Source organism: Triticum urartu, chromosome 2A (assembly GCF_056163025.1).
Source record: "Triticum urartu cultivar PI428250 chromosome 2A, HENAU_Tu73, whole genome shotgun sequence".
NCBI lineage: Eukaryota > Viridiplantae > Streptophyta > Magnoliopsida > Poales > Poaceae > Triticum > Triticum urartu.
Window position 1 is genome coordinate 251,770,394 of NC_141874.1, and position 24,401 is coordinate 251,794,794.

Genomic DNA, 24,401 nt, shown 5'->3' on the forward strand with positions numbered 1-24,401 from the left:
TGTGACAATTGTGCAGGCAAGATGATCATACCCTCGAAATCACTACTATCTTTGCTATGCTAGTTTGCTCGCTCTTTTGCTATGCCAATGCTACGATGCCTACCGCTTGCTTTCAAGCCTCCCAAATTGCCAGGTCAAACCTCTAACCCACCTTGTCCTAGCAAACCGTTGATTGGCTATGTTACCACTTTGCTCAGCCCCTCTTATAGCGTTGCTAGTTGCAGGTGAAGATTGAAGGCCGTTCCTTGTTGGAACATTTATTTACTTGTTGGGTTATCATTATATTATCTTGTTATCTTAATGCATCTATATACTTGGTAAAGGGTGGAAGGCTCGGCCTCTCGCCTAGTGTTTTGTTCCACTCTTGCCGCCCTAGTTTCCGTCATATCGGTGTTATGTTCCCGGATTTTGCGTTCCTTACGCGGTTGGGTTATAATGGGAACCCCTTGATAGTTCTCCTTGATTAAAGCTTTTCCAGCAATGCCCAACCTTGGTTTTACCATTTGCCACCTAGCCTCTTTTTTCCCTTGGGTTTCCGGAGCCCGAGGGTCATATTATTTTAGCCCCCCTCCGGGCCAGTGCTCCTCTGAGTGTTGGTCCAACCGAGCGATGTCCGGGGCTACCAGGGGCAACTCTGGGCTGGCCTACCCGACGTCTTGCTCATCTGAGTGTGCCCTGAGAACGAGATATGTGCAGCTCCTATCGGGATTTGTCGGCACATTCGGGTGGTGTTGCTGGTCTTGTTTTAACCTGTCGAAGTGTCTTGAAGAACCGAGATACCGATTCTGATCGGAACGTCTTGGGAGGAGGTCTATTCCTTCGTTGACCGTGAGAGCTTATCATGGGCTAAGTTGGGACTCCCCTGCAGGGATTTGAACTTTCGAAAGCCGTGCCCGCGGTTATGGGCAGATGGAAATTTGTTAATGTCCGGTTGTAGATAACTTGAACCTTAACTTAATTAAAATGAATCAACGGAGTGTGTTATCGTGATGGCCTCTTCTCGGTGGAGTCCGGGAAGTGGACACAGTGTTGGAGTAATGCTTGCGCAGGTTGTTCTCTAGTTTTCTCGCTCGCGCTTTGCCTCCTCTTCTCGCTCTCTTTTGTGAACAGGATAGCCACCATATTTGCTAGTCGCTTGCTGCAGCTCCACATATTTTTACCTTGCCTTACCTATAAGCTTAAATAGTCTTGATCGCGAGGGTGCGAGATTTTTGAGTCCTTGTGGCTCACAGATTACTATTACACCAGATGCAGGGCCTGATGATTCCGCTCCAGGTGATGCGCTTGAGCTCAAGTGGGAGTTCGACGAGGACTCTCAACATTACTATGTTTCCTTTCCTGATGATCAGTAGTCGTGCCCAGTTGGGGGTGATCGGGACCGTGTCGCATGTTGGGTTATCTTTTATTTTTGCGCCATAGTCGGGCCATGAGTGTTTGGTTGATGTAATGTTATTTATGTACTTGATTGACGTGGCGAGTGTAAGCCAACTATGTTATCTCCCCTTTATGATTTATATTACATGGGATGTTGTGAAGATTGCCTAACTTGCGACATATGCCTTCAATGCGATTATGCCTCTAAGTCGTGCCTCGACACATGGGAGATATAGTCACATCGAGGGTGTTACAAGTTGGTAATCAGAGCCTTCCCCGACCTTAGGAGCCCCATTGCTTGATCGTTTTTTTAGCGGCCGAGTTGTGTCTAGAAAAATGTTTTGAGTCATTAGGAATTATATATCGGAGAGTTTAGGAATTCTTTTTACTTCCCAGTCTCATCATCGCTCTGGTAAGGCATCCTGACGTAGAGTTTTGACTCTTCTCTTCTCAAATTTCACTAAAATAATTTTTTAGGATCACGCAGGTATCTTGGAATCGTTCCGATGGTTTTATGATGAGAACATTGTCTTGGTGCCTCCTGTCAGGGGTTTTGTGGAAGTGTCCCAGGGAGTTGAGCTCTGAGGTGTTGTCGTCATAATTTTATCATTGCAGTTCTGGAATACCTGAGTTTAGTACGCCGACATCGAAAATCTCTTTTATGCAGTTCGTTGGTGAGATAACCTCGACGCCACCCAGTACTGGGGCGGGAGTTCGGGAGTATCGCCATAACTTGTATAACGGATGCTTTTCGAAGGTTGAGGTAGATGGTTTCCGAAGGTTTCTTGGTTATGTGTTGAAGGATGGATACAGCTGGATGTAGGATTTGCTAGTTTGGGTGAGATATTATGCTTCCTCTGTATCCCCAACACCTGATTGCATAACCGGAAAGGTTCGGGAGTTTCATAGGTGGGAATTCTAGTAGCTCTAGTTCTTCTTCCACGGATATTGGTTTGAGATTGGGATTTCTTACCGATTATTCATTCTTGATCCGTACCTTGTTGATTTATTTCTCTACCTTAATTCTACGTGGCTTCTCAATTTATGGATATGTGACCATTTCAAGAGGAATGCATTCGTTCATTTTGTTCGGATGTGAAGACTATATGTTGCAATTTTCATTCCGTTGGATTCAGCTTCAATATTTGTCTATCATTGTGCTAATGGATGTCAACCTCTTCAGGATGGCTCCTCCAACGCGCACGACTCCGAATCCTGATCCGCCACCACCTCCACCTCCTCCGGAGGCATGGCAAGCTGTGATGGCCGCAACCAATGCAAACACACAGTTGATCATGCAAATTCTTCAAGAGCGCAATCAAGGCAACCAAGGGAATCAAGGCAACAATCAGAATCACTATGCTACACTCAACCAGTTCCTTGCTAACGGGCCAAAGACTTTCAGCAATTGTGTTGAGGCAACCGATGCTGACGATTGGCTTGTGGATCTACGCAAGCATTTCGAGTGCAGTAACGTCAGGCCTGAGGACTTTGTCAAGTTCGCTTCCTTCCAACTCAAAGATCAAGCTGCAGAATGGTTCCAGCAATACAAGGACTCCAGAGGTGGACGTGTTATCACTTGGGATGAATTTCGTCAAGATTTCCGAGCTCATCATATCCCTCAGAGCGTGGTTGAAAGCAAGCGTGAGGAATTACGCAACTTGAAGCAAGGCTCTTTGTCTGTCTATGACTCCAACAAGTTGTTTCAGAAGCTCGCCCGCTTTGCCAAGCAGGACATCCCTGATGAGAAGAGCATGATATACCAGTTCAGGGGTGGTCTCAGAGAAGAAATTCAGCTAGCTCTTGTTCTCTTCGAGCCCTTGAGATACGATGAGTTCTACAACATGGCATTGAAGTAAGAGGCTGCTCAGTTGAGGTGTGATGCTTCCAAGAAGAGAGTCAGAGATGTTACTCATTCTTCCTCTACTCAAGTGGTCAAGCAGCAGAAGTATTGGCTTCCTCCTCCTCCGTTTCGTCAGCCGTATCAGCAGAAGAGCAAAGGTGGCCGTGGATCTTCCCACCCACCCAACCCTGGCTTTCAGAACAAGACTTCGTCTCAAGCTCCAAGATCGAGTGCTCCGTATCACCGTCCGCTTTTAGAGGTCACGTGCAACAAGTGCCAACAGAAGGGTCACTATGCCAACAAGTGTTTCAACCAGAGGCATCTTCCTCCTCCTCCTCCTGTCAGATCAGCAAGTACAACTATGGTCAAGCATAACACCAAGTCTACCAAGGTCAACTTGCTGAATGCAGCTCAGGTAGAGGACTCACCAGATGTGATCATGGGTAACCTTCCTGTTAATGACATTCCCGCAAGAGTTCTTTTTGACACTGGTGCATCCTTATCATTTTTACCGAAGCCTTTTGCATCTATGCATGATGTGCATACTATTGATTTGCCTAAGCCGATAGCGGTTTCTTCTCCGGGTTTGTTCATGAACACCAAAATGATGGCTCCGGATGTTACTATCACGTTGGGCGATTACAAGTTTCTTTCTTCTCCAATGGTTCTTGGTAACTCGGATATTGATCTTATTCTCGGAATGGATTGGCTTTCTAAGCACAAGGCGCATCTTGATTGTGCAGCCAGGCAGATTCAATTGACTCATTCGTCTGAGGATGTAATTGTCTTTGCCACTCGTGATGATACTATCCGTGTGTTTTCTCTCAATGAGAAGGGTGAACTCGATGCTATCTCGCAAATTCCAGTCGTTTGTGAATATCAAGACGTCTTTCCAGAAGAGCTTCCAGGAATGCCTCCACACCGGCCAGTTGAATTCGTTATTGATCTTGAGCCCAGCACGGAACCTGTTTGCAAGCGTCCTTACAAGCTCGGACCTGAAGAGTAGAAGGAGCTGAAGAAGCAACTCGATATTCAAGAGAAAATGGGTCTCATCCGGCCTAGTTCTTCTCCGTGGGGTTGTGGTGTTCTTTTTGTGAAGAAGAAGGATGGAACGGACCGACTTTGTGTTGATTACCGTCCATTGAACAAGAAGACCATCAAGAACAAATACCCACTTACCAACATCAACGAGCTGTTCGAACAACTCAAAGGTTCCCAAGTATTCTCCAAGCTTGATCTCCGTATGGGTTATCATCAGATTCGAATCCGTGAGCAAGATATTCCCAAGACGGCTTTCAGGACAAGCTATGGTTCATATGAATACACTATCATGTCTTTTGGCCTCATCAACGCTCCTCCGACGTTCTCTCGCATGATGAACTTCATCTTCAATGCCTACACCAATGACTTTGTTTTGGTCTATCTCGACAACATTCTGGTTTTCTCGAAGAACAAGGAAGATCATGCCAAGCACTTGCGTTTGGTACTCGATAAGCTCAGGGAACACCAGTTCTACGCCAAGTTCTCCAAGTGTGAATTTTGGCTCGATGAGGTTCTTTATCTTGGTCATATCATCTCTGCCAAGGGCATTGCCGTGAATCCTGAGAAGGTGTCTACAATTGTGAATTGGGAACCTCCTCAGAACATGAAGCAACTCCGTAGCTTCCTCGGTCTCGCAAGCTATTGCCGAAGATTCGTTGAAAACTTTTCTAAGATCGCGAAGCCTCTCTCAAATCTTCTCCAGGAACACGTCAAGTACGTTTGGTCTCCGGAGTGTGACATTGCTTTCAACACTTTGAAAGAGAAATTGATCACTGCTCCAGTTCTGACTCCGCCTGATGAATCCAAGCCGTACGAGGTCTTTTGTGATGCCTCTCTCCAAGGTCTTGGCGCAGTATTGATGCAAGAGAAGAAAGTTGTTGCTTATACTTCTCGCCAGTTGAAGCCTAATGAGAAGAATTACCCCACTCATGATCTCGAGTTGGCGGCAGTTGTGCATGCTCTTTTGACTTGGAGACATCTTCTATTGGGAAGAAAAGTGGACATTTTCACTGATCACAAGAGTCTCAAGTACATCTTCACTCAGCCTAATCTCAACCTTAGGAAAACTCGATGGGTCGAAATGATTCAAGAGTATAATCCGAGTATCGAGTATACTCCAGGCAAGGCCAATGTGATTGCTGACGCATTGACCAGGAAAGCTTACTGCAACAGTCTGATACTTAAGCCTTATCAACCCGAGCTTTGTGAAGCTTTCCGCAAACTTAATCTGCAAGTTGTTCCTCAAGGTTTCCTCACCAACCTTCAAGTCTCTCCTACCTTGGAAGACCAGATTCGCCAAGCCCAGCTTCTCGATGCTATGGTGAAAAAGGTGAAGATTGGGATTGCCAAGAGTCAACCCAAGTACAAGTGCTACCGCCTTGATGACAAGGATACTCTCTTCTTCGAGGACGTATTGTTGTACCCAAAGGTGACCTCCGTAAAGTGATCATGAACAAGGCTCACAATTCTCTCCTCTCCATCCACCCTGGGAGCACGAAGATGTATCAGGACCTCAAGCAGGCTTATTGGTGGACTCGAATGAAGCGCGAGATTGCTCAATTCGTGAATGAATGTGATGTCTACAGAAGAGTGAAGGCAGAACACCAAAGGCCAGCAGGTCTCCTCCAACCTCTTGCCATTCCAGAATGGAAGTTTGACCACATTGAAATGGACTTCGTGACTGGGTTTCCAAAGTCCAAGCGTGGCAATGATGCTATATTCGTTGTCATCGACAAACTCACCAAAGTGGCTCACTTTCTGCCTATCAAAGAGTCGATCACTGCAGCTCAATTGGCGGAACTCTATACCTCTCGGATTGTCTCTCTACACGGTATTCCACAAGTGATCTCTTCATACCATGGCAGCATCTTTACATTCAAGTTTTGGGATTCTTTTCAGAAGTCCATGGGCACGAACACTCACTTCAGCACAGCTTTCCATCCTCAAACTAGCGGTCAAGTCGAGCGTGTCAATCAGATTCTTGAAGATATGCTCAGGGCTTGTGTGATCTCCTTTGGCATGAAGTGGGAGGATTGTCTTCCTTATGCTGAATTCTCCTACAACAACAGTTTTCAAGCAAGTTCGGGCAAGGCCCCATTTGAAATTCTGTATGGCAGGAAGTGCCGTACCCCTCTCAACTGGTCTGAAACCGGTGAACGTCAACTTTTGGGTAATGACTTAATCACAGAGGCAGAGGAAATGTGCAAAGTCATTCGAGATAACCTCAAAGCAGCCCAATCCCGCCAGAAGAGCTACTATGACAGTAAGCACCGTGATTTGGCTTTCGAGATCGGAGATCATGTTTACCTCCGCGTCTCTCCTATGAAAGGTACTCGTCACTTCGGTATCAAAGGGAAGCTTGCCCCTAGATACGTGGGACCTTTCAAGATTGTCAGCAAGAGAGGCGACCGCACCTATCAACTCGAGCTTCCTTCAAACTTTGCAAATGTTCATGACGTGTTCCATGTCTCTCAGCTTCGAAAGTGCTTCAAGACGCCTGACCGCACCGTCAACTTCGAGGACATTGAGCTCCAAGAAGATCTCTCCTATCGTGAGCACCCAGTTGCTATTATTGAAGAGACTGAACGCAAGACTCGCAATAAGTCAATCAAATTTCTCAAAGTCAAGTGGTCACACCATTCCGACCAAGAAGCTACCTGGGAACACGAGGATCACCTCCGTTCTGAGTACCCGGCGTTCTTTCAGTCCTAGATTGCGGGACGAGATCCTTTCGTAGTGGTGGAGTGTTGTAACACCCCGGATGTAACTTTCCCAATTTGTACTCCAACTCTTGCCGTTTCTGGCGTTAAGTTATTTATTTTCTCGGGTTCGGGTATTTGTCTCCGTGTGTTGTTGTCGTTGTCATGCATCTCATATCGTGTCATCATGTGCATTGCATTTGCATACGTGTTCGTCTCATGCATTCGAGCATTTTCCCCGTTGTCCGTTTTGCATTCCGGCGCTTCGTTCTCCTCCGGTGGTCATTTCTAGCTTTCTTTCATGTGTGGGGATTCAACATTTCCGGATTGGACCGAGACTTGCCAAGCGGCCTTGGTTTACTACCGGTAGACCGCCTGTCAAGTTTCGTATCATTTGGACTTCGTTTGATACTCCAACGGTTAACCGAGGGACCGAAAAGGCCTCGTGTGTGTTGCAGCCCAACACCCCTCCAATTTGGCCCAAAACCCACCTAAGCCTTCTCCATCTTCTAAGTCGTGCCTCGACACATGGGAGATATAGTCGCATCGAGGGTGTTACACCCGGGGCGGCGACTTGGCGGCGGCGGTGATGCGCGACAGGGGCGGCGGCGGCTCGGGTCGGCCGCGGTGGTGGCGGTCGGGGTGGCCGGCGACGAACTCGAGCGGGGTGGCGGGCGGCTCGGCTTGCTCCGGCGTCGAGCTGGGCGGCGTGGGGCGGCGGCTGCTCGGAGGAGGCGGCGGGGCCGGCGAGCCGGCGCGGCTTCGGGCCGCGGGGGCCCTGGCTGGGCCGAGCGGGCCGGCGGGGATGTGGGGCGAGGCGGCGGACGAGTGAGGAGGCGAAACATGGCAGCGACGGGGGCAAGTCGGACGTGTCCGGCGCCGTCCGGACGTGTCCGGTGGCGGCGGATCTGGGAGTGTAGGGTTAGGGACGAGGGGAGACCCGGGATTTTCGGGGGAAGACCTTTATATAGGCATAGAGGGAGCTAGGAGAGTCCAAATGAGGTGCGGTTTTCGGCCACGCGATCATGATCGAATGATCTAGAAGATGGAGAAGGCTTAGGTGGGTTTTGGGCCAAATTGGAGGGGTGTTGGGCTGCAACACACACGAGGCCTTTTCGGTCCCTCGGTTAACCGTTGGAGTATCAAACGAAGTCCAAATGATACGAAACTTGACAGGCGGTCTACCAGTAGTAAACCAAGGCCGCTTGGCAAGTCTCAGTCCAATCCGGAAATGTTTAATCCCCACACACGAAAGAAAGCTAGAAATGACCACCGGGGGAGAATGAAGCGCCGGAATGCAAAACGGACAACGGGGAAAATGCTCGAATGCATGAGACGAACACGTATGCAAATGCAATGCACATGATGACATGATATGAGATGCATGACAACGACAACAACACACGGAGACAAGGACCCGAACCCAAGAAAATAAATAACTTAACGCCGGAAACGGCAAGAATTGGAGTACAAATTGGGAAAGTTACATCCGGGGTGTTACACCTGACTACAAAAAGATGAAGGAGGATGCCAAGAGAAATCACATATCTTGGCACGGGGCCTAGATGAAGCTCACCTCAAGTTCATGACCAAGAACATGTACACGTGCTACGAGATGCACAGGCGAATCGTTGACACGAGGGAGTGCCTCCTTCACGTAATCGACGAGGGATCTAGCCACCAACAGAGCAGGAGCGGAAAGCGTCACAAGAAGAAGTAGATGATGATCAGATGATCATTTATCCTAGTTAATTATGCATGTACTAGTTTACTTTGGTGTGTGGAAATGTCATGTGTGTACTAGCCACCCATGTAATTGAATGTTTAATTTGGTTATGCAATCATGTCCTTATAAGTATATATGTTGTTGTTCTATATGCACTCACATCGCACTGGACCATATTAGGGAATCCGTCGATGCTGAATTCATCAATCACTGACAAATGTATACCACCAAGTGTTTTCCCACAACGCGCACAACTTATTAGCATTAATCGTCTATGTATTATCGGTGTCCACACATATTTCTGATTACGGGCATGTTTGCCGCATATCACGCACATCTTATTTAGTTGAACCATTGCTGTTCTCTTGGCTCAACGCAAACGGTTCATCCAAGTGAACTGTATGCCCTCTATCGCACACACCTAGATCTGGCTGACCGGTTCTGTTGTGTTTCCTAATCATAAACAATTCATCCAAGTGAACTGTATGCCGTATATCAGACACACCATCCTCTGGCTGCTCATTTCTGTTGTTATACTTAGCGCAAATAGTTCATTCGAGTGAACTGTATGCCACATATCGCACATGAAATGACAATCTAAATCATGTTTGATGTCTCCACCATTGCAAACAGTTTGTATCATTTTGACTGTTTTCTTACAACACCATTTGCGATTAATGCATCGCACACAGTTTCGTCGAAGTGTCTCTGATTATATCATTGCATTAGCACCATCCTGCAGTAGTGATCGATGTTAATGCCAGGATAGGGATTGCCATGCAACGGATGAACTAGAGCTATAAGTTTATGAAAGCTCTCCTAATGAAGCTATGTGGGTGTGCATCCAACATACTTCCTCATGAAGATCTCGAGCATTTTGAGGAAGCTCGACATCGGAATATCCAAGTCAAGTTCTAATAATGTAAAAATCACCCTAGCATATGAAAGTGAAAATCATGAAGACTATCTACTATGAAATGTTGGTGACACTTTGAAGCACAAGTTTGGTAAAGGATAGTAATGCACCCCCTCTTTCTTTTTCTCTCCTTTTTGCGGGCTTAGGGACCTCCTCCTTTTTTTCTTTTTCTAGAGATCATTGGTCTCCTTTATTTTGTTCTCTCTATCTTTTATCCTCAGTGGTAGGGGCACACTCTAGAAATAATGATCATCACACTTTTATTTACTTACAACTCTAAAATGAGAAACAATATGATGACTACACTCTGGTACGCATCGGTCCTATACAAACGGTTTTTAACCCCTTTCCGCGACGGCATTTGGAACCGTCCCCAAGTGAGTGTGGGCGATAGGGGGGTCCTTCCCACAAGACACAGAAACCGTCAGGGATATGCCCTCCTAGCACACACGCTCAGCAAAATGAGGTCGTGTGCGACCGACGAGCGCTCAAATACGGAAATACATACAGTAGAGTTAAAAAAATACAATTATACGGCGAAATTGTTTCCGGTTGCAACTACATCCCACACAGTCAGTGCCTGCTAAACATTTCCGTTCGTATGTACATGCCACACAGTCGCTCCAAGGAAAACATTTTTGTTCATAGGTACATCGCACACAATTTTTCCCGTTAAATTGTTTGTGTTATTGAATGCATCACACACAGTTCGTAGAAGAAACTGCATGGCAAAGGTTGTCCATCACACATAGTTTTTATGTCGTAAACATTTGCACAAGGTGGCCTAACACAAACCGTTTTCAAGAGAAAGTCGTGTGTGATTGTTCATTGATCCAACACGGTTTATTCCTAGAAACTGTGTGCGTTGGCTGAGGTCATCGCCCACGGTATTTTTTCAAGAACCGTTTGCAATAGCAAAACCCAATTAGCAGGCTAATTATCTGATTATTCATAATCCATTTATTAATCTAATTGACATTTCATATTAAGCACACAATATATTGCATTTTCATAATTGAAATACATCAGAGTACAACATCATATAGCTTCAGCACTCAGCTACCCCATTACACAACTACACCAGGAACAAGTTTCACATGCAACTTCTATAACATTTCTAAATTAGCATCGTAGACGGTACATAGACAGATGTATCTCATCTGGAAAACTGCTGAAGTAGAAGGCGAATATTGAGCCTTCATTGATGTTGAAGGTCTTTGTAACTTTAGGCCAGTGCATGTGGATGATTGACCGTCCAACCTTCGTCCTCGTAAAGAACACTTCAATATTGAACCGTGGGTGTTGTATGAATACCTTCCTCGCCTCCTGACTATACAGGTGGTTTGAGACGTAATCATCAGTGAAATGCTTTGGAAAGGACTGAAAACAACGATGTTCATAAATATCTTCTCTATATTGGAAATGGGGCAAAGGAATAAAAAGGGCAAGGTATAATGGTTAGTACCATCCTGTAGTGAACTGATCTCTTCTTCATTGTGCAAACAAAGATCTTGCTATTTTTTGTCGCTAATTTATTTATCCTAACAATCTTTCTGAGTTTCTTGACTTGAATGATATTCATGGACAACTCATTTCCCCATATGCAAAAAGGGTCGAATAGTGTGTCAAAACCTCTAATAGCAGGACCTACATGCGCAAGACCAAATTGTTAAAAACCAAAATATTAGAATGGTTCCTGCAATTGCCGAATAATGTGCTATTAGACAACGGACCATGCACGTGCTAACCTCTATTGTAAACCTCAGTGCTTCCCATTGTTTCCATGCAACACATATAAGGTAGTTAGTCATCAGGTTAAGTAAGAGTTCGCATGCTATCAGTAAAATATGTTCATGAAAAATAAGCACATTGCAGATTCATTAGATTAATTCAAGCCACATGGAAAACCCATTTATCCAAACCAAGCATGATTAAGAACTAGGAAATATAGCACTTGTATATGTTTCTCATGTATTAAGTGAAGCCCAATTCGATTTATTCCTCACATGCACAACAATACAAAATTCTACCCACGACAATTAGACATCATAGTGTAGAGTTGAACCAAGCAGTTAGCTAAACACCACAACAAATGAACCAAACATTAACTGAGCACCACATTGCACAATATAACATACTCCTAATAGAAGATCAGACAGTTAACCAAACCAAGAATGCTTAACAACTTGGAAATATAGAAATTGTATTTGTTTCTCATGTATTTACTACAGCCAAATTAGATTTATTTCTCACATGGTATACAATAAAAGAAATGCACCCACAACAATTGAACATTGCATTGCAGAATTAAAGAAAATAGCCAACCACGTCGCATTGTCGGCGCGCGAGGCGTCAATGGTGGCCTCGGCGGCGAGGTGCTCCTCCAAGATGTGGGGGTCAACACGAATGGCAGCTATCGCGACCTCATCCGCGCGTGCAGCCGGGATTTGCTTCTCCGCTGCCAAATGGTCCTTGGGATCCTTGCTATGCTGCGCACACCATGGCTTAGGGCGGCGCTTCTTTGGTGGAGGGGTCGGTGATTTGGGTGGAAGGTGTCGCGCCGGCGGTCAGGGCATGTGGGATGTGGAAGGAGAAGGAGGATGGGTGTCGGGTGTGGATTACCTGCCTGAATAGGCGAAGCCGAGCAGCGTGGAGGAGGGTCGCCAGCGAGGAGGCGGTGCTGCAAACAAGGAGTGAATGTTTCAACTTGGAAAGTAAGGCGGAAACAGGGGAAATGTGGCTTTTGGTAAGGGGGGAGGGGAGGTAGATATTTCCGTGGAAGCCGAAAATTTGGAATCGCTTCAGTGAAAAAACTGGTGTGCAAAGTGCCATCAGACACGGTCCCTTATTTAGAACTGTGTACGATATGTGAACATCACAAATGATTCATATAGCTTAACCTGTGTGTGTTGAGTTTGAACGTCAAAAATTTTGGTTGGAATTTCCCTGGTTACAGTGGTCATCCACGTCACTGCATTATTTGGGTACACAATCGAGACTAACTTCTTAATCGAGCAAGTTCAGCAACTAAACAGAGCTAGCTGACCTAAACATTACTCTACCAAATTAAAGACCAGCGCTCTTAATTAAACAAAACAAAGAGTACTACTACGGCTGGTGCTCGTCGATCTCCGCCACCGCCTCCATGTCCAGCACACGCCCGATGGTCTCCTGGGGAAGGGGCTCCATGGCATCAAATTGCACCACACTCGGCAAGCATCTCACCATCCGCGTCCGCCATATCTTTGGAATAGGTCGCCACGAGCTGGGCATGGGCGGCCGTGATCTGGGCTCTGGCGGGCTCCGTCCTGGCAAGGTATGCCGCGTAGGAACGGACGGCTACTTGAACTCTCTCGGCGATTGCCAACTCTTTGGCCGTGGGTTGCCGACCATTGTCGGAGAAGCTTCGTTCAATTTGTGCGGTGACGGCCACGAGCTGGGTGTGGACGACCTCGACATGGTAGTGGGCGGCCTCCATCAGGGCTAAGGCCGCCGTTGCAGAACGGACAACTGTTGTGCCGCTCTCGCCAGTTGCTATCCCCGAGGCAGATGTTGCTGCCGCCGCTTGAGAAGCAACATCGACCATTTGGGCTGCCTTGTCCGCCTCGACGTAGACTGCGGTCACCCTCACGAAGCTTGTTAGCACGCGCCTGGCAGCTGTGGTCGCACTCTCACCGCAGTGGGCTTCCGAAGTTGCCCTGACGATGTAGGTCCACGTCCCCATCTTTCACCGACAATGAATGAACAGTGAAATGATATTTGGGGAGTGAGCTAGTGTGCTTGACACGCCGGCTGTGGACTGTAACTGACGCACCTTCTCGCATAAGCCATAGGCATACTATACACCGATCATGCTCCAAGATATTTTGTGCCGCATCTCACACAGTTGGTGATAATAAACTGTGTGTGATCTGGTTGATTTATCATCTCGATTTGAATTACGTAATGGGGTCACAGCTACAAAGGATGGTGGTTGAATTGCTATAACTTTTATCTGCAGTGAACATGCAACTATAGGTGTGTCGTCAAAAAATGGAATTATTCAGGGTTCGTTTGGACGTTTTTACACATTAACTTGGTTTTGTAGGCATTTCAGGTGCATAATTCTAATTTGAACTACATGCACATGCTCCAGTGCATATAATGTTGGAGAACGCAGTAATTTCAAAAAAAATCATGCGCACACTCAAGATCTATCTAGGTGATGCATAACAACGAGAGGGGAAGAGTGTTGTCCATGTACCCTCATAGACCGTAAGCGGAAGCGTTATGACAACGCGGTTGATGTAGTCGAACATCTTCACGATCCGATTGATCCTAGCACCGAAGGTACGGCACCTCCGCAATCTGCACACATTCAGCTCGGTGACATCCCACAAACTCTAGATCCAGCTGAGTGTCGAGGGAGAGTTTCATCAGCACGACGGCGTGATGACAGTGATGATGAATCTACCCGAACAGGGCTTCGCCTAAGCACCGCTACGATATGACCGAGGTGGATTATGGTGGAGGGGGCACCACACACGGTTAAGACAATGATCAACTTGTGTGTCTATGGGGTGCCCCCTCCCCCGTATATAAAGGAGTGGGGGAGGGGAGGGCCGGCCCTCTATGGCGCGCCCTAGGGGAGTCCTACTCCCACTGGGAGTAGGATTCCCCCCTTCCAAGTAGTAGGAGTAGGAGAGAATGAAGGGAATGAGAAAGGGAAGGAAAGGGGGCCCACCCAATTCGGATTGGGCTAGGGGGGTGCGCATCCCACCTTTTCCCTTCCTCTCCTCTATTCCACTAAGGCCCAATAAGGCCCATACACTCCCCGGGGGGTTCCGATAACCTCCCGGTACTCCGAAAAATGTCTGAACTCATTCGGAACCATTATGATGTCCAAACATAGGCTTCCAAAATAGCGATATTTATGTCTCGACCATTTCGAGACTCCTCGTCATGTCCGTGATCATATCCGGGACCCCGAACTACCTTCGGTACATCAAAACACATAAACTCATAATACCGATCGTCACCGAACGTTAAGCGTGCGGACCGTACGGGTTCGAGAACTATGTAGACATGATCGAAACTCATCTCCGGTCAATAACCAATAGTAGAACCTGGATGCTCATATTGGGTCCTACATATTCTACGAAGATCTTTATCGGTCAAACCGCACAACAACATATGTTGTTCCCTTTGTCATCGGTATGTTACTTGCCCAAGATTCGATCGTCGGTATCTCAATGCGTTGTTCAATCTCATTACCAGCAAGTCTCTTTACTCATTTCGTAATGCATCATCCTACAACTAACTCATTACTCACTTTGCTTGCAAGGCTTATAGTGATGTGCATAACCGAGAGGGCCCAGAGATACCTCTCTGATACTCGGAGTGACAAATCCTAATCTCGATCTATGCCAACTCAACAAACACCATCGGAGACACTTGTAGAGCATCTTTATAGTCACCCAGTTATGTTGTGACGTTTGATAGCACACTAAGTGTTCCTCCGGTATTCGGGATTTGCATGATCTCATAGTAATAGGAACATGTATAAGTTATGGAGAAAGCAATAGCAACAAACTAAACGATCATCATGCTAAGCTAACGGATGGGTCAAGTCAATCACACCATTCTCCAATTATGTGGTCCCGTTAATCAAATGAAAACGCATGTCTATGGTCAGGAAACATAACCATCATTGATTCAACGAGCTAGTCAAGTAGAGGCATACTAGTGACACTCTGTTTGTCTATGTATTCACACATGTACTAAGTTTCCGGTTAATATAATTCTAGCATGAATAATAAACATTTATCATGATATAAGGAAATATAAATAACAACTTTATTATTGCCTCTAGGGCATATTTCCTTCAGTCTCCCATGGAGTCAATAATCTAGATTACATTGTAATGATTCTAACACCCATGGATTCTTGGTGCTGATCATGTTTTGCTCGTGAGAGAGGCTTAGTCAACAGGTCTACTGATATCCCACAAGTATAGGGGATCACAACAGTTTTCGAGGGTAGAGTATTCAACCCAAATTTATTGATTCGACACAAGGGGAGCCAAAGAATATTCTCAAGTATTAGCAGCTGAGTTGTCAATTAAACCACACCTGGAAACTTAATATCTACAACAAAGTGTTTAGTAGCAAGGTAATATGATAGTAGTGGTAACGATAGCAAAAGTAACGGTAGCAAAAGTAATGTTTTTTGTATTTTGTAGTCATGATAACAATAGCAACGGAAAACTAAATAATCGAAGAACAATATATGGAAAGCTCGTAGGCAATGGATCGGTGATGGAGAATTATGCCGGATGCGGTTCATCATGCAACAGTCATAACCTAGGGTGACACAGAACTAGCTCCAGTTCATCAATGAAATATAAGCATGTATTCTAAATATAGTCATACGTGCTTATGGAAAAGAACTTGCATGACATCTTTTGTCCTACCCTCCCGTGGCAGCGGGGTCCTATTGGAAACTAAGGGATATTAAGGCCTCCTTTTAATAGAGTACCGGAACAAAGCATTAACACATAGTGAATACATGAACTCCTCAAACTATGGTCATCACCGGTAAGTATCCCGATTATTGTCACTTCGGGGTTAACGGATCATAACACATAATAGGTGACAATAGACTTGCAAGATAGGATCAAGAACTCTCATATATTGATGAAAACATAATAGGTTTAGATCTGAAATCATGGCACTCGGGCCCTAGTGACAAGCATTAAGCACAGCAAAGTCATAGCAACATCAATCTCAGAACATAGTGGATACTAGGGATCAAACCCTAACAAAACTAACTCGATTACATGATAAATCTCTTCCAACCCATCACCGTCCAGCAAGCCTACGATGGAATTACTCACGCACGGCGGTGAGCATCATGAAATTTGTGATGGAGGATGGTTGATGATGTCGATGGTGATAAATTCCCCTCTCCGGAGCCCCGAACGGACTCCAGATCAGCCCTCCGAGAGAGTTTAGGGCTTGGTGGCGGCTCCGTATCGTAAAACGCGATGAATCCTTCTCTCTCGGTTTTTTCTCCCCGAAAGTGAATATATGAAGTCCAGGTTGAGGTCGATGGAGCGTCAGTGGGGCGACGAGGCAGGGTGGCGCGCCCCGACCCTCGTGGACAGGTGTGGGCACCCCCTGACGTTGATCTTCCTTCCAATATTCATTGTATATTCCAAAATAATTATCCGTTGATTTTCATGTCATTCTGAGAACTTCTATTTCTGCACAACAATAACACCATGTCAATTCTGCTGAAAACAGCGTCAGTCGGGGTTAGTTCCATTCAAATCATGCAAGTTAGATTCCAAAACAAGGGCAAAAGTTTTTGGAAAAGTAGATACGATGGAGACGTATCAACTCCCCCAAGCTGAAACCTTTGCTTGTCATCAAGCAATTCAGTTTGATAAACTGAAAGTGATAAAGAAAAACTTTTACAAACTCTATTTGCTCTTGTTGTTGTAAATATGTAAAGCCAGCATTCAAGTCTTCAGCAAAAATTATGAACTAACCATACTCACAATAACACTTAGGTCTCATGTTTACTCATATCAATGACATAATCAACTAGCAATCAATAATAATAAATCTCGGATGACAACACACTCTCAAAACAATCATGATATGATATAACAAGATGGTATCTCGCTAGCTCTTTCTGAGACCGCAAAACATAAATGCAGAGCACCTTTAAAGATCAAGGACTGACTAGACATTGTAATTCATGGTAAAAGAGATCCAGTCAAGTCATACTCAATGTAAACTAACAGTAATGAATGCAAATGACAGCGGTGCTCTCCAACTGGTGCTTTTTAATAAGAGGATGATGAATCAACATAAAAGTAAATAGATAGCCCCTTCGCAGAGGGAAGCAGGGATTTGTAGAGGTGCCAGAGCTCGGTTTTGAAATAGATATGAATAATATTTTGAGCGGTATACTTTCATTGTTAACATAACAACCAAGAGATGGCGATATCTTCCATTCTACAGACATTATAGGCGGTTCCCAAATAGAATGGTAAAGTTTGTACTCCCCCTCCACCAACAAGCATTAATCCATGGCTTGCTCGAAACAACGAGTGCCTCCAACTAACAAGAGTCCCAGGGGAGTTTTGTTTGTAGTTATTTTGATTTGATTTGCATAAAGCATGGGACTGGGCATCCCGGTGACCAGCCATTTTTTCTCGTGAGTGAGGAGCGGAGTCCACTCTCTTGAGAATAACCTGCCTAACATGGAAGATACGGCCAGCCCTAGTTGATACCTGAGCTATTCAAGCATACAAAACATGATATTTATTTGAAGGTTTAGAGTTTGGCACATACAAATTTACTTGGAACGGCAGGTAGATACCGTATATAGGTAGGTATGGTGGACTCATATGGAATAACTTTGGGGTTTATGGAGTTGGATGCACAAGCAGTATTCCTGCTTAGTACAAGTGAAGGCTAGCAAAAGACTGGAAAGCGACCAGCTAGAGAGCGACAACAGTCATGAACATGCATTAAAATTAGTCAACACCGAATGCAAGCATGAGTAGGATATAATGCACCATGAACATAAATATTATAGAGGCTATGTTGATTTTGTTTCAACTACATGCGTGAACATGTGCCAAGTCAAGCCACTCGAATCATTCAAAAGAGGATACCACCCTATCATACCACATCACAACCATTATAATAGCATGTTGGCACGCAAGGTAAACCATTATAACCTCCTAGCTAATTAAGCATGGCATAAGCAACTATAATCTCTAATTGTCATCGCAAACATGTTTATTCATAATAGGCTGAATCAGGAACGATGAACTAATCATATTTACAAAAACAAGAGAGGTTGAGTTCATACCAGCTTTTCTCATCTCAATAAGTTCATCATATAAACATCATTATTGCCTTTCACTTGCATGACCGAATGGTGTGGATGATAATAATAGTGCACGTGCATTGGACTAAGCTGGATTCTGCAAGCATTCGATTCAAGAGAGAAGACAAGGTAATATGGGCTCTTTATCAGATCAATGATAATGCATATAAGAGCCACTTTAACATTTTCATTATGGTCTTCTCCTATTGACCCCAAAGGAAAGAAAAGAAATAAAACTATTTACACGAGAAAGCTCCCAACAAGCAAAAGAAGAACGAGAAATCTTTTTGAGTTTTATTTTTAATTACTACTACAAGCATGGAAAGTAAAATAATTAAAAACTACAAGTATTTTTTTTGTTTTTCTTAAGGTTTATTAAACACACAAGAAGAAAGCATAAAAAGGAAAAATAAACTAGCATGGATGATACAATGAAAAAGTATGAGCACCGACAACTAGCAATGAGTGTGTGAACATGAATGTAATGTCGGTGAGAGATACGTACTCCCCCAAGCTTAGGCTTTTGGCCTAAGTTGGTCTATGGCCTTGGCTGGCCTGGCAGATATCCAAAGTAATAGTTGGGGTCGTACTGTGAAGAAGCCTCAGATTGCCACTAGTTGTCAATCACCTCCGGATCCCACTGATAATCAGACTGTCGTGGAGGATCAAATTGTGATTCCGGCTCTGCCTCTGTAGCTGCTATAGGGTTCCGGTAGGCGTGAATGGGCTCCGACGGAACAAGGTACTTGCCTGCAGATAAATAAAACAAGGAAGGAGCGGGCAAGGTAATAGTCTCAGGATGATTTTTACCAAATATTAATTTGTACTTAAGCTCCTTTTCCCTATTCTTAACAATAAAATCATGTGCTACCATACTCTTATAATCTAAATAAACAGGAGGCAACAATTTTTCTTCCTTCTCATAAGCCTAATAGGTATGTTAAAATGTGCAGCGAGGCGCGAGGCGAAGATGCCACCAAGGAGGGCCCTTAGTGCTGTTAAGATTTAACCTCTTTGCAATAATAGCGCCCATACTGAATGTGTCATTACGAAATAAGCCATGGCACAAAATAACAATATCAGGGGCAGTCAGGTTTCCACAGTTTCTGCGCCCAATGAAGCATCTACTAGCAAATATAGCAAAGTAACGTAGAACGGGAAAGTGTATGCTAGTAATTCGTGCGTCGGAAACTTCCTCGTTTCCCCTACAGTAATGGTGTCAATTAACCCATCCACATCGTCACGATGGGGTTCCTCTACGTTGCCCTCGAAAGGGATCAAACAAACCCGACAAAAAACATGAAGTGACATCTCCTTATGCTCATCATATAAATAAAATTCCACCATAGGTGGTGAGCTCCTGGCATGGAAATGGAAGTTTTGCACAAAGATATTGGTGAGTAAGAGATATTGTTCGCCTTGGTCGTGGAGGAAGGCGGTGAGGCCTGCATTCTCATCCAATTCATAGAAATCATCATAAATCCTGGCTGCTCTCAAGAAATTATCACAAGGCCATTCACACGGCCGAACTTCCGCGGTGCGAGGGAGATTATACTTGGGCCTCTTATCCTCCTCACTTTGCTTATCCTTCGAGCTTCGGCTCGATGAGCCCCTCAAAAATCTCTTCATCTTTTTCTGAAAATTACTGAAATTTTAGTAACTTCAAAATAAAAGTGAACCAAACTCAACAATATTGATAGTAACTACTCCTACAAGTTCCTAGAGGCAATATCATGCATCAAAACTACTTTTGGCCATATAAATTTGACATGCAAACTCAAGAACAGGGTCAGCTAAGCAGCAAAAATATGCAATGAATAAAGCACTAGAACAAAAACTAGTTGGACCTTTGGAGGAGTCACGTACCAAGGAACAATCCCCCAAAGCAGTTTTGTGAGAGGTGCTTTGAGCAAGGAGATCAAAAATGGCAGCAAAATGAGCTTGGACTCGGGTTTGAGATGGTTAGTGGTGTTTTGGGGAGGAAGAACGAGTGTGTGGTAGCTGGAATAAGTGGAGGGGAGCCACCATGGGCCCACGAGGCAGGGGGGCGCGCCCTCCACCCTCGTGGCCACGTGCTTGCTCCCCCTGCTGTGCTCTCAGTGCCAGATATTCTAAAATATTCTAGAAAAAAAATCATATTTGCTTTTCAGGGCATTTGGAGAACTTTTATTTTCAGGGTATTTTTTATTGCATTGATAATTCAGAAAATAGACATAAATTACTATTTTTGCTTTATTTAATATAAATAACAAAAAGTAAAAAGAGGGTACAAAGAGTTGTGTTTTCTAAATTCATCCATCGCATGCTCATCAAAAGGAATCCACTAATAAGGTTGATCAAGTGTTGTTAACAAACTCATTCCGAATAACATGGAACTGGAGAATTTTCGAATAACACTAGATTACCTCAACGGGGATATGCACATCCCCAACAATAAGAATATCATATTTCTTCTTGACAGCAGGAAGAGGAAATTCGAAACCTCCAAAAATAATCGATGGAATTTTTCCAATAGAGTTTCTACTATGAACTTGAGGTTGTTTCCTCGGAAAGTGTACTGTATCCTCATTGCCATTAACATGAAAAGTGACATTGCCTTTGGTGCAATCAGTAACAGCCCCTGCAGTATTCAAAAAGGGTGTTCCAAGAATAATAGACATACTATCGTCCTCAGGAATATCAAGAATAACAAAGTCCATTAAAATAGTAACGTTTGCAACCACAACAGGCACATCCTCACAAATACTGATAGGTATAGCAGTTGATTTATCAGCCATTTGCAAAGATATTTCAGTAGGTGTCCACTTATTCAAATCAAGTCTACGATATAAAGAAAGAGGCATAACACTAACACCGGCTCCTAGATCACATAAAGCAGTTTTAACATAGTTTAGTTTAATGGAGCATGGTATAGTCGGTACTCCGGGATCTCCTAGTTTCTTAGGTATTCCACCTTTAAAAGTATAATTAGCAAGCATGGTGGAAATTTCAGCTTCCGATATCTTTCTTTTATTAGTAACAATTTCTTTCATATACTTAGCATAAGGATTCATTTTGAGCATATCAGTCAAACACATACGCAAGAAGATAGGTCTAATCATTTCAACAAAGCGCTCAAAATCCTCATCATTCTTTTTCTTGGATGGTTTAGGAGGAAAAGGCATGGGTTTCTGAACCCATGGTTCTCTTTCCTTATCGTGCTTCCTAGCAACAAAGTCTCTCTTATCATAACATTGATTCTTTGATTGTCGGTTATCAAGATCAACAGCAGGTTCAATCTCTCTTCATTGTCATTACTAGGTTGAGCATCAATATGGACATCATCATTAACATTATTACTAGGTTCATGTTCATTACCAGATTGTGTTTCAGCATCAAAAATAGAGATATCATTAGAATTCTCAGGTGTGTCAATAACAGGTTTACTAGAAGCATGCAAAGTCCTATCATTTTTCTTTTTCTTCCTTTTAGAAGGACTAGGTGCATCAATAATATTTCTCTGAGAATCTTGCTCAATTCTCTTAGGATGGCCCTCAGGATACAAAGGTTCCTCAGTCATTTTACCACCTCTAGTCATAACTCTAACAACATTATCATTTTTCTTACTATTTAATTCATTGAGAAAATCATTCTGAGATTTAAGTACTTGTTCTACTTGAGTGGTAACCATAGAAGCATGTTTACTAATATGTTCAAGTTCACCTTTAACATTAGCCATATAATCACCCAAGTGTTCAAGCATATCAGCATTGCGTTTTAATTATCTACCAAAATAAGCATTGAAGTTTTCTTGTTTGACCACAAAGTCATCAAACTCATCCAAGCATGAGCTAGCAAACTTAGTAAATGGGATTTCAGCTTTATCATATCTATAGAGAGAATTTAACTTTACTACCTGTGTCTAGTTATCAAGACCATGTATTTCTTCAATAGGCGGTAAATTAAGACCATGTATTTCTTCAATAGGAGGTAAATTCTTAACATATTCAGCTTTAATACTTTTTTCCTTCATAGATTTCTTTGCCTCTTGCATATCTTCAGGACTGAGAAATAGAATACCCCTCTTCTTCGGAGTTGGCTTAGGAGTTGGTTCAGGAATTGGATCAGGAAGTGTCCAATTATTTTCATTAGTCAACAAATTATTCAATAGAATTTCAGCTTCATCTGGTGTTCTTCCCTGAAAACACAACCAGCACAACTATCCAGGTGGTCTCTGGAAGCATCAATTAGTCCATTATAAAAGATATCAAGTATTTTATTTTTCTTGAGAGGATGATCAGGCAAAGCATTAAGTAATTGGAGAAGCCTCCCCCAAGCTTGTGGGAGACTCTCTTCTTCAACTTGCACAAAATTATATATTTCCCTTAAAGCAGCTTGTTTCTTATGAGCGAGGAAATATTTAGCAGAGAAGTAATAAATCATATCTTGGGGACTACGCACAAAACCAGGATCAAGATAATTAAACCATATCTTAGAATAACCCTTTAATGAGAATGGAAATATCTTAAGGATGGCTATATCATTGGTGAACAAGGTGGCTATATCATTAGTGAACAGGGTGGCTATATCATTTAATTTAGTAAGATGTGCCACAACAGTTTCAGATTCATAGCCATAGAAAGGATCAAATTCAACTAAAGTAATTATCTCAGGATCAACACGGAATCATAATCCTTATCAATAAAAAGATAGGTGAAATAGCATAAGCAGGATCATATTTCGTTCTAGCATTCCGAGTTTTTTGTTTCAGCTTAGCTAATAATTTCTTAATATCACTCCTATCATTGCAAGCAAGAAAATCTCTAGAAGTTTCTCCATCCATAACATAGCCCTCAGGCACAACAGGTAATCATATCTAGGGGGAGAGTCTTCATCATCACTTTCATCAATATTATCGGTTTCAATAATTTCATTCTCTCTAGCCCTAGCAAGTTGTTCATCAAGAAATTCACCAAGTGGCACAGTAGTATCAAGCATAGAGGTAGTTTCATCATAAGTATCATGCATAGCAGAAGTGGCATCATCAACAACATGCGACATATCAGAATTAATAGCAGAAGCATGTATAGGTGTCGCAAGCTTACTCAAAATAGAAGGTGAATCAAGTGCAGAGCTAGATGGCAGTTCCTTACCTCCCCTCGTAGTTGAGGGATAAATTTTTGTTTTAGCGTCTTTCAAGTTCTTCATAGTGATAAGCAGATATAAATCCCAAGTGACTCAAAGAATAGAGCTATGCTCCCTGACAACGGCGCCAGAAAATAGTCTTCATAACCCACAAGTTAAGGGGATTGCAACAGTTTTTTAGGGTAGAGTATTCAACCCAAATTTATTGATTCGACACAAGGGGAGTCAAAGAATATTCTCAAGTATTAGCAGCTGAGTTGTCAATTCAACCACACCTGGAAACTTAATATCTGCAGTAAAGTGTTTACTAGCAAAGTAATATGATAGTAGTGGTAAAGATAGCAAAAGTAATTTTTTGGTATTTTGTAGTAATGATAACAATAGCAACGGAAAAGTAAAGAAGCGAGGAACAATATATGGAAAGCTCGTAAGCAATGGATCGGTGATGGAGAATTATGCCGGATGCGGTTCAACATGCAACAGTCATAACCTAGGCTGACACAGAACTAGCTCCAGTTCATCAATGCAATATAGGCATGTATTCCGAATATAGTCGTACTTGCTTATGGAAAGAAATTGCATGACATCTTTTGTCCTACCCTCCCGTGGAAGCGGGGTCCTATTGGAAACTAAGGGATATTAAGGCCTCCTTTTAATAGAGTACCGGAACAAAGCATTAACACATAGTGAATACATGAAATCCTCAATCTACGGTCATCACCGGTAAGTTCCCGATTATTGTCACTTCAGGGTTAACGGATCATAACACATAATAGGTGACTATACACTTGC